Source organism: Triturus cristatus, chromosome 7 (assembly GCF_964204655.1).
Source record: "Triturus cristatus chromosome 7, aTriCri1.1, whole genome shotgun sequence".
In the NCBI taxonomy this organism is placed as follows: Eukaryota; Metazoa; Chordata; class Amphibia; order Caudata; family Salamandridae; genus Triturus; species Triturus cristatus.
Window position 1 is genome coordinate 1,125,612,069 of NC_140590.1, and position 12,224 is coordinate 1,125,624,292.

Here is a 12,224-nt window from a genome sequence, read left to right on the forward strand (position 1 = left end):
TCACATATAGGTATGTTGTGAGCTCTCCGGTTCATTAAATTACATGCAGGCACAAATGGTTAAAAAACTTCCAGTTCGCCTTGAATTCAAAATTAATTTTGATCTATTCTGTACCACTAAATGTACAGTGACAGCCTTGTTACTGTAGCTTTTGCTTTACATTTTGGGCAATGTATATGTTGTTGCCATCTGGCTTTTCCACGTACATAGTTTTTAAGATGCTGTAATATCTTGTTTGTAACCATATAGGGACTACATCCTATTGCAGTGCAAACTCTGTAGTCAGAAAAACATACAGATTCTACGTTAGAAATGAAGGCTTTGTATTATGCATCTATTTCTTAACTGTGAAATTCACAGCAGCCAAAACACTTAAAACTTTAAACTGCATATTCCATGAGCTCCAATAATCCAATGTCCCATCCATTCTCAGGGGTCATGCTTCCCTATAAATGTCAACATTACCATTGTCCTTCCTCTTTCTTTGCTGTTGCAGTTGCCAAGCTAAGTGACTTCATATATATTGATATTGCTTATTTACATGCACAATATTTTTCATAATTGCTTGTAGTATTTTGGTATTGTTGTGGTGAAGGAGCAGGTTCTGCTCTACAGGGCTCATTGTTTTAACACTGCCCATCACCTTCCAGTGTGGAGCGGAAGTGGGGAATAAGAGCGGGGGGTCCACTTGGATCAAGGAAACAGTCCTCTTCATGCATGCAAAGCCGACTGGGGTCCTGGGAGTATTCGAACAGCTTTGCACGCTGCGTGCAACACTTTTAAAAACTCCAGTCCCCTGAGAATGGCTGAAAAAAAGCAAATTAAGGGATTTTCTGCCCGATTTCTGCCTGTTAGGCTTTATTACACCTACTCTGGGGCTTATATCCCCCAAACCTCTTCTAGCCCCTCACGGCATTTTTCCTTAAAGCAGCATGGTGTATCATGTTGATGAAGGATATATGGAATACACAGAAGTGCCTCACGAGCTCCAGGTGGAAGAGAAGTTGGTGGAAGCACTTGGTACTCATATGCAGGATTCAGTTAGTTGAGCCCTAATCAGAGCTTTGAAGACTTCTACTAACCCTTATTCCAATATAGACTGCAAGAGTTGGGAGGGTTCCCTGGGTTCCTTGGAGTTTCCTGTGCCGGCAATGTTGCAACCAATGACATGGGCTTCTCCCATAGAGCCTCAGGTGGAGTTTCCTCTTTTAGTTTAGACATCCTATCCTCTCTCAGATTGCGGCCTCTGTCCTTCAGGACCATGAGTATGGGAGCATTTCATCCCAGGGTCCTTCGGGGATCTCGCTGGATTCAACTCCTCACCTCTTCCCCACCTTCTGATCTGACATTCCCAAATATCATCCACAGCCGGTGTCATAACGCAAATGCAAGATGCACCATGACACTGCTAATTTACCATGGGTAGGTCATAAGAACCTGGGGCCATATGTAGGAAGCCAAATTGTGATCGTAAATTCTGAAATTCGCAGAATTTCAGCATTTGCGATCGCAATTTGGGCAGTGTGCTATTTAGCACACAAAAACCCACACGCAAAATAGGGAATCCCAAAATTTGTGAATCCTTATTTTGCGAATGCATTTAAGGAATCCCAAATTGTGATTCCTTAAATGCAATGTAGGAAGCACCCAAGTTGTGCGATTTTGGCTTAAGGAATCGCATATTACCACCAACCTCAGGTTGGTGGTAATTTGCGATTTCTTTGAAAAATGCACTTTTTTGCATTTTTCAAAGTGCCATGTGGCACACATACATGCCCTTAGCACATGTATGTGCGCCACATGTGCACACATGTTTATTTCAGGGGTGCAAAAGGGTGTCCTATTGACACCCTTGCAACCTTGAAATTGCAATCGCAAATTGAGAATGTCTTCCTATCCATTCCTATGGGCCTTCTAGCCTATAGGAATGAATGGCAAGGTATTCCTTATTTGTTAATCTCAATTTGCGATTTGCAAATAAGGAATATGTGGGATTCGCAAAATATTTTGCTAATCCTACCTACATTGCGTTTTGCAATTCTCTAAATGCGATTCCCTAAAAATCGCAATTTGGGAATCGCAAAACGCGTTTTACCTACATATGGCCCCTGGACTTTGAACCAGAAATTATTGTTCATCATCGATCCACAGAATCGGTGCCCTGTATGGTGGTGGTGCACTATGTTCAGAACAGTCTGCACAAGGGCTTTGAGTGTGAGGTGTGCAGTACACTGAGGTTGGAAAGCCCTATACCATATCTCCTCCCAAAGTTTGTGGAACTGCCAGAATTATATACTAACATTGGGGACCTTCCTTAAGAAGATCACGAAATAACCCCAAAAAGGTTCTGGAGAGGGCATGGCCTAGATGCCAAGATACATTGCTTGACATTCCCATCCCTCTCACAGAGAATTTAGAACTGGCTGTTCAGGAGAAGGAATCTAGTTCACAGTTGGATATGCGTGAAATCCTCAAATGGGCCCAAAGAGCATTGTGCCTCTTTGGCAACAATAACTGTGCTATGTCCACCAAGCATAGTAAATAATTTCTAATCTGATTAATATGAGACTGGCAGAGTTGGCCACTATGAAGGCGGACACTATGGCGAATGGCTTGTTATTTGGTGACAACTTTGTAGAAAACCCAGAAATTATGTTTCCATGTTCTATGCCTTGGACAAGGCCCAGACTTCTATGAAGAGGTTATTCCAGGGTGGCCTGTTTACCAGGGCCTGGCGCTTTCAAGGCCGCGCCGTGGATTCAACCAGGCTTCTAGAGGTTACTATCAGAGGGGAAGAGGTGCTCCCTCTGAATCTTCCAACTTCTACCCCAACTACAATCGAGGAGGTGGTGGCTGCACCCAGTGAGGCAGCTATCAGGGTGGTAGCAATGCCGCCGAGTCCACTTAAGCAGATAAGAGTTAATCCGGCCTCTGAGCCCTTGGTTAAGCGACCATTACAGTTGTATCTGCACAATTCGGAGATTATCACTCAACACCCAGAGGTGTTGCCAATGGTTCAGATTGGAGTGTTACTCAATCCCCGGCAGGCGATGCTCCCAACTCCTCTTCTTTTTTAAAAGTAGAGAGCAATTTCATAGACGACTAAATTCAAGCGCTCCATTCAAAAAGGGCTACAGTACAGACTGATCCACATTTACAGGTTCAACTTTTGGCTAGTCCTAAATCTCAAATATTTCAACTCTTTTATAGTGTATTGCTACTTCAAGACATACACCATCTCAATGATCATTAGCATGAGGGAGATAGGATGGGCAAGTTAGACCTCAAGGATGCTTATTTGGCAGTCCTTATCTTCCCCTGATTGGAGGTATCTTCAGTTTCAATGGCGCCACCTTTGGTACGAGTTTGCCACCCTGCATTTTGGTCTGTCCTCAGATCCCTGGTTTTTTACCAAGGTGCTTAGGCTGGTGGTCCAGTATCTCTGGGAGTGGGGAGTATGATTGAATATTTATCTAGCCAACATTCTCGTCATGGTGCAGAGCAGGTGCACGGTTCTTCTTCATCTCCCTTGGGCGGGGCCTAGCTCCTTCAGGATCAGGGATTGGTCATCATTTCGGAGAAGTCAGTTATGGTTCTTTTCCAGACTCTAGAGTTCCTGGGTTTTCAAGTAGATTCTGTCTAGGCCCAACTCTTGTTGCCGTTGAAGAAAAGGATGTCTAGCAAGAAATAGTTACGAAGATAGCATGCCTCTCTGAATATATCAATGAGGATCCTGGCTCGTCATGTGGACCTTTTAGCATCTTCCAACAAAGCAATATTTCCTGCATTACAGGGCCCTTCAGAGATTGAAGATCTTACATCTCCAACAGGAATTATCCTATTAGGAGTGAATATAGCTATCGGACAAGGCCAGAACAGAGATGTCCTGGTGGCTGGGTCACATGGATGCCTGGAACAGCAGAGCGAGCTTTGCTTCGGTTCTGGAAGTGATAATAAAATCTGTTGCCAGCCAGTGGGGCTGCAAGGCCAGGTGTGGCCCAGTGGAGACGGGGGGCAAATGGTCCCCGGACAATCTTCTTTTCCATATTAACTGTCTGGAGCTATTGGCAGGGTAATTTGCGGTTCACACTCTATTCCTGTGAAAGATGATTTGTTGCATTTTTCTTAGAATGGACAACGTGTCGGCAGTATGGTATATCAACCATCTGGGTGGAACAAGATACAGTCTTCTTGTACAGATTGCCAAAGCATTCTGGCATCATTTTCTAGAACACTAAATATTGGTGACGGCAGAATATGTTCCAGGTCAGTCCAATTTTATCACGGACTGGTGCTCTTGCTTCCTATGCCATTCCAGTGATTGACAACTTCACCCATAAATCTTTCACGAGCTGAATCAGCTCTGGGGTCTGTGCTAGGGCGGGCGGTGAACTCCACTCAGCCAGCTAAGTTTGCGGAGCTTTAGTAACTCCACACTACACTTGGAGTGCGAAGTTTTTAAAAACTCCGCCTACGCAGCGGAGCTAAGTTCACTGGTCCAGAGGACACTCACCTTCGTGGCAAATCGGTGTTCTCTGCCCTGCTCCTGCTGCTGGGCCTCTCTGGCTCTACTTCCGCTGAAGGAATGCCTGACCTATAGGTCAGGCATACCTTCACGCAGTACGCCATGCGCACTGCAGTTCTTCCTGAAATTCTCAACAAGCAGCGGAAGTGGGACCAGGGCAACCTAGCACCAGGACAGAGGACTCTGATTTGCCACAAAGGTAAGTGTCTCACTGTCTTTACTTTAGAATTTTGCTATGCGGGAGGGGGCCGGGACTTTAGCAGGAGGGGGCAGGGGGGCTGGGGACTTATGGGGAGGGGGAGGGGGCCAGGGATTTAACGCGAGGGGGTGCAGGCAGCCGGGGCTTTAGTGGCCAGGTGTGGGGGTGGAGGGAGGGGCATGGGGTGGCACTCTGCCACGCCACAGAACTCTGCAGAATTTCACTGGGTTACTTAGTAACTCTGCGAAATTCTGTAGAGTAGCACTGCGCAAGCTCCACCCACCGTTAGTCCGTGCTCGATAGATTTCTTTGCATCCCGTCTGAATGAGCATCTCCGATCTTTTATTCTTGGAGGTTGGACCTTCTTGCGTTTGCCTCTGATACTTTTCTCCAGTCGTTGATGACGGGACTTCTGCACGCTTTTCTCCCCTTCGTGATGATCGGGAGGGTACTCTCACAGGTGAGTCTGCAGGAGGCGAATCTAGTCTTAGTGACCCCTTGTTGCAAGGCCCAGCCTTAGCTTTCTGTAGCAATGTCGCTATCTTGCGCACCATTGGTGTGGATTCTCCCAATTCCAGATCTGCTCTCCTACCCGATGGGTCTACCACATCCATTGGTGTCACAGGGGATCTTAATCCTCATGGTGTGGATACTTTCAGGTGATGCTGGCAAGTGCCAGGCGTTTTGCAGGACGCTATGTTCTTTTTGTCACAATCTTGGGCTCCCTCTACACAAAAGCAACATGAGGCAACTTGGTGCCAATGGGAATGTTGGTGTAATGAACAAAATGTGGACTCTTTGGAAGCAGGTGTTCATATGATTGAGAATTTACTACCTAATTTGGCCATTCAGGGTCTTGCCTATCGGACGGTTAACAACTATTTCTGCTGGTCACCCCCATTTAGATGGTAAACCTGTAGGTGAGCATCCATTGGTGTGCAAGTTACTTAGAGGTATTTGGATCGTCTTCCCACTCAATCAAAGTATTCTTTTATATGGCATATTGATGTGGATTTGGGTTTTCTTAGGTCTTGGCCTGTTAACGAAGATCTTTCTCATGAACAGTTGTCTCCAAAGCTAACGCTTCTTTTATGTTTAGTTTCATGCAGACGTTCTTTGGATGTAAGAGCTCTGAACTTAACAGGTAGAGTATATACTCTATCCGGGGTGACTTTTACTATTTTAAGACGTACAAAAACTGCTTTGCAATGTATCTGCCATCCTGCTTTTCCTCACCATCAGAAATTGTGTGTGGTTAAATGCCTCACGGCATATGTTGAGTGTACCTGTGAACTGCAGAGTGATTACGTAGGTCAATTACTTATTGCTTTACAGAAACCTTTCTGCCCTGTCTCTTCTGCAACCCTGGCCAGATGGGTTAAATGGTTGTTGGTGGAAGCTAGTATAAATGTATACATTTTTGAAGCTCATTCTGTAAGAGGAGCAATGGCCTCTAAAGCCTTTTCTGTCGGTTTTCGTTTAGAGGATATTATGACTGCGGTGGACTGGTCTTCTGATTCCACCTTAAAGGTCCTTTATCACAAGCCAATTCTGGTGACTCATCTTAAACTAGCATAATCCGAAACCTCCATTCCTGACACAGAATGAAAATGTTTCTAGCTAACGTGCCAAGAATTTTCAATTCTATTAAGGACCCGATGTTGAGGGTTGTCCCACCCTGAGACATTAGTATGTTCCTTATACATGGCCATGTTATTGTGTCTTTTATGATGCATTGTTACTGTACCTCATTTTGCCCACCGGTAGTTGAACTATGCTTATGGGATGGCTATTACTGTGATGAGTTAGTTTCAGGTACAGATGTTAAATCCGCTTGAAGCTGATTATGGTGTTGCTGGTGGCTGATGTGAAAGGAATTTGCCTTCGCATTTTGTAGAATGGATGTTAAATCGGTTTGAAGCTGGAGATCAAGCTGCTGATGGCTGATCACCTGAATCGCTGCAACAGAAGTTCATCTTCATTTGCTGTGCTTAGTTACTCCTGTGGACTGGACATTTTGGGTCAATCAAGGGTTTGTGTTGGACTTCAGTTTTGAGGCTTTATGTTGAGGTTCACAAAAGAAAGAGGGAGGACTATGGTGGTATCGACATATATAGGGAAGCATTCCCCTGTGATTGGATGGAACATTGGGCTGTTGGGGCTCATGGGATATGCAGTTTATAGTTTTAAGTGTTTTGAAGGGCTGATGTGAATTTAACACTAAAGAAAGAGAAGCATAATCCTCACCTCTGTGTCCTTAATAGAATTGAAAATTCTTTGTCCATTAGCTAGAAAATGTTTCATTAGTTAAACTGTGTCTTGTTCCACTTGGAATTGTGAAAACAGCTTTCACTTTATTACATTTATTACATGCCCCCTCCATGGGCAAGGGTCTTTCTTCCATGTTTGTTAAAACTTCTGTCATATGTTAGAATACATTAAAAGCACACACATAGCACCAGGACACCCCAGGACACCCCAGGGTAATCGCGCTCTCTCTAAGTAAAAAAAAAAACAAAAAACAAAAGAAAAACATCGGGCACTTCGGTTCACCTCACCAGGACTGGCACAGTAATACTTGTTCAAAAACGGTGTTTATCCAGGACAGGTAAAGCACAGTTTTTTAACCTTCACTCTAGTCACAAAGCCATTTATTTCAGATTTGTAAGGCAAGTCGCTTACAGCTTTCACATTTAACAGCAAATTCCTTTGTGGCTGAATCCTTAATTCATTGAAGACGCAGCATGAGCTATAAAGTAAGTAGACCCACATGCCTTCATTTGCACTGATGGCAAAGGGTCTGACACAAGGCTCATCACAGACGTTTTGCATTAGCAGTTAAAGTTAGACAACTATTTCCCGTCTTCCGATTGAACACAGTTCTGCACTTACTGTTGAGTATCCAGTAAGGATGTTTGTTTACTACATCACTCATATTACATGCTGGGTATTGTAGTAATTTAAAACATGACATGTACAATTGATGTTCTGATTATCTTGCCTCATGCATAATTTAAACACCAGCCATATGGGACCCTTTATTCGGCACTTTGACTGGGTTTTACACTTATATTAATATCACCGCAGTATTGGTATTGCATGATGTTGCTGTTTTTGGTAATTATAACTACGCAACATGTTCACTGGGTATCACACGCATCTATATGTGAACCATGGGGCAGATTTACGTTTCCTGGTGCATCCCTGCAAATCAGCAGGGATGCGCCAGGAAAAATGCGTGATGCAAGTTTACCCTTGCGCCACCCCAGATGAGCCGCATTTACAATGCGGCGCATCATGGCACAAGGATAAACAGATGCGTGTAGCATCTGCCAGCGTAAGGTTGACGCAGTGCTGGAGTTGTGCTCGCGATGCAACTCCAGCATTGTTCTAACCTGGCCTATCCTCAACATAGTGTGTCACGCCTTATGCCTGCTTCAAGCAGGTGCAAGGTTTTGACGCAGCGGCGTCGGAAAAGTGACTGGGTGAAATCTTGTAGATTTCACTCAGGCATATTTCTGAGGCGTTCCTACGACGGAAGGCCCCCGCCCCGCGCCGTAACGCCCACATGAAACCTGACACAGGTTCAGGTGGCACAGGGCTTTACAATGTGACACATCTCCCTAGATGCGTCACGTTGTAAATAGGGTGCAACGTGGCACATGGTTTACGCTGCCGCTGCGTCACAGACGTGATGCAACAGCGGCGCAAATGTGGCGCACGGGGCTCGTAAATCTACCCCCATGTGTTTTGTTTGCACTTTTGGAAACACATTGGATTCTAGGATGTCTGGTTGCTTTGTAAATTGCACTAATTTCCATCAAGCCATTTCAGGAACTGGGCACTTCCATACTAGCATAGTGGCTAATTTCATGTTGTGCTGTTTAATCTAATTTACATTGGGATAATTAGGGAGCATGTTTTTCTTCTAAGTTATTTTCTCTTGAACAATGTATTATAAGCAAAACATTATTTGACAGTACATTGTTTTGTTCATTCATCCCTGATGAAGGGTGCGTTCAGCTAAAATGCATTGGGTTTCTACAAAAAAACTCGGTCCGGATTAACAATGATCATTTTGATGACAGTAAAACAAAGATGGGCTATGTTACAGTGGTGGTCCAACCAGTAAATTACAAGACTAGAATTTATGTTCCTGGTTCTAATCACGCTTTCATGTTCTGTCATCCAGACATTCACTTTCCTCTCTGTCTTGCCCACATACAGTAAGCCCCAAGGGAATTTGATAGCGTAAATTACTTTTTTTGAGTTGCAATCTGCTGAAGGTGTCATTTAATGTGTTTGCCAATTTTTGGGTGTGATGTATTACCTATGATTACATTATTGTTTTTCTTCATCTTTTGTCTTTTTCATCTATTGAATTATTTTCTCTTGAAGAATGTATTGTAAGCAAAATAGTATTTGAAAGTACATTGTTTTATTTATTCACCTACAGCTACCCCTGATAAAGGGTGTTTTCACCAGAAATGCATTGGGTTTCTACAACAAAACTGTCATTGCCATTTTCGTCTACGCCTAGATTCATACAGATTGTGTAGCGAATGTGAAGCAACATCATCATGACACCTCAGCTCAAAGTATTATGTACAATGTTGCATAATGTTATTAATAAATATTATATGTTAGGATTTACATTTGTTTAATCTCCTGATCTTGGAATATGTTGTGTTAAACCTTAGCCCACAGGTTCTTTTGCTATGTGCTTTGGTTCTAGTCAACCTTTGGGATTTCTAGTCTCAATGAGAGCAGGAATATGGCATATATACCAGCATATGGCCCATTCCTGCTCTCTCCTCTCTTGTGTCATGGTGCAAAAGTGCCTGTGCTGTAGGTAGGATTGTTTTTGTACAGGAAAAAATAATAAATAATAATAATATCGAGTTTGTAGAGCGCACAGTAACGCCATCACGGCGTGTCCCCGCGCTAACACTAACCAAGAACTCAGCATACAGACCGACCGGATTAAGATGAGTAAAGATGAGTTTTGAGCAGGGACCTAAACCGCGTTTCGTTGCTCTCCAGTCTCATTGCACAGGGGAGTTTATTCCACTGTTGGGCTGCTTGGAGTGCAAATGAGCGTCCGCCCATTCTAGCCTTCTTAGTTCTAGGCACTTTCAGCAGTCCGGCGCCCTCTGATCGAAGGGACCTGGTAGGTTCATATCTGCTGATTAAGTCTCTGAGATATGTCGGTGATCTGTCCCAGACGATGCGGTGACAGAAGAGGAGACACTTGTAGCGCACCCGTTTCTTTACAGGTAACCAATGAAGCGCATCCAGTGCTTTTTTTGAGTTGGCTCTCCTGGGTCTTCTTAGCACCAGTCTGGCAGCGGAGTTTTGTATGACTTGTAGGCGACCTATGCTGCCTTCGGTGGCCCCTAGGAACAAGACGTTACCATAGTCTAAACGCGAGGTTACTAGTGCCTGCGTTAGCGTTCTTCTGGCCGATAGAGGGAGGAGGTCTAATGTTTTGTTTAGAGTCTTTAGCACTCCAAAACATTTGCCTACAAGACGCCTAATGTGGCCATCATAAGAGAGAGCAGGGTTCATCCAGATCCCTAGATTCTTTGCCTCCTGACAAGGTATGGGGGTAGGACCCAGACAAGTAGGCCACCATTCATCCGACCAGTCTTCCCTTTTTCCCCCTACCACCAACACCTCCGTTTTAGAGCCATTGAGTTTTAAACAGTGGGCGTCCATCCATTCAGCTAGGGCCTGCATACATGCTTTGAAATTGTGGGGGGTGTTGGAGGTGTTTTGTGATAGAGAGATGAGCAGTTGGGTGTCGTCAGCGTACGACACCAACTCCACCCCATAGGACTGTACCACTTTTGCTAGTGAGGCCATATATAGATTAAAAAGAGTAGGGCTAAGAGCCGAGCCCTGAGGCACTCCCTGGTCTAGTGACACCTCCGCTGATCGGCATGTCCCTTGTTGTACTTGGAAGCATCTTTCCGTCAGAAACGATTGCAGCCAGCCCAGCGCAGGACCAGCGACCCCGGCTTCTTGTAGACACCGTAGCAAGAAGAGACACCTTCCTGAACAAAACAATCCGTAGGAGTTTTTTCCTCTATCTAAGTGTTGCACCTCTATAGGGAAGGCATAGCATTTTGATGCATTTACAGGTTTACCTGTCTTGGTAAATCTGGTAATATGCCAAAATGCATGGGTCGATGCATGGAAAAACTCACTCTCCACCCATGTAATACCTTCCCAGTGCAGAGTAATGCAATGCAGTGGCTTGCACTGCTTTGCATTACTCCAGATTTTCCAAGCATTGCAGGTTCATGGCGGTGCCTTTTCAAGGCTTAGTAAATCAGATTTAAGGATTGTGTTGCCCTTGCCTCACGAGGCAAGGGCAATGCAATCCTTTGACAAATCTGGGTCCTAGCTGTCTGGGTTCTGTCCTTGCTTTTCACAATCATAATTAAAAAAAATGAAACAAAATGTTCCTTACCAGTATTTAGGGTACAACGTTTAGCTGCAAAATAAAATTGTGAAAGAGATTATAAATTGTACACATGAAAAGACAATATAATTTGAAAAGTTGTAAATAGTTTAGAAACAAATCAACAAATCAAAGAACTGTATTAGTGGGAATTATGACAAGCTATTCAAATCTCCAGCCATCCACAGGAGGAGAAAATCTTTAAGAAGTACATGACATTCTCTACATTAGACTTACACATATAGCAAATCTATAATACTGAATATAAATGTATTAAGGTATGAAAACATAAATTTTGAACCCTCAAAGAGACTCTTTCAAAATGAGTTCTGAAACAGTTTTTTTTTTCTCAATATTGCAAGTATTACAATATTTGTGTTGCTTATTTCATAACATTGGTCCACTCTCAGAGGATCGACTCGTCTAATGACTTGATCCTTTATCTAATGATCCGGGGAGAAGATGTCCTTTGGAATTTAGAGATAGGGAAATATCTAAAGCTTGTACATGCTAGGAAGGTAGATATCTGAGTTAAATATATAATATGTCAATTGTCTGGGACTAAGAATGAATGCAATTAACTCCAGTTTGGCTACATTCATGGGCAAATAGTGCTCAATTGGACATTCTAGACAGCGTTGTCTGCTAAAAAATATTGTTAGTATGTTTTCCAAATGAGATAATATTAAATCCTAATTAGAATGGTAGGTTTAGAGATTTAGGGGTCTCATGTACAAAGTGTTTTTACGGTGTAAAACCATCAAATTCAGTAAATCTGATGATTTATGACTAACAGAAGGTAATAAACCATTCACAAACAGAAAGGGATTCCCCATGGGATCTCTTCCACCTTGTGAATGTTGACAAAAATCTTTTCCAGGAGAGGGCGGTGGTCCCTGTGACCACTGCCTACTTCTAAAAAATGTTTGTGTAATTTTTTTTTTTAAATGCATCCAATTTTCCTTCAAGAAGAAATGTCTGCATTTAAAAAACGTTGTGGTCTGCTGACCCCAGTGCATCAACATCCCTATGAT

General features: G+C 43.5%; 1 long non-coding RNA gene across 2 annotated transcripts in view; it reads right to left on the minus strand.

The window, feature by feature from the left end:
- LOC146811207 (uncharacterized) overlaps positions 1 to 12,224 on the minus strand; it is a 181,458-nt gene that overhangs the window by 104,454 nt on the left and 64,780 nt on the right. For both annotated transcript variants that reach the window (XR_014965795.1, XR_014965794.1), the window contains exon 2: positions 11,200 to 11,223. This is a non-coding gene — a long non-coding RNA (uncharacterized LOC146811207). The remainder of the gene's footprint in view (positions 1 to 11,199; positions 11,224 to 12,224) is intronic.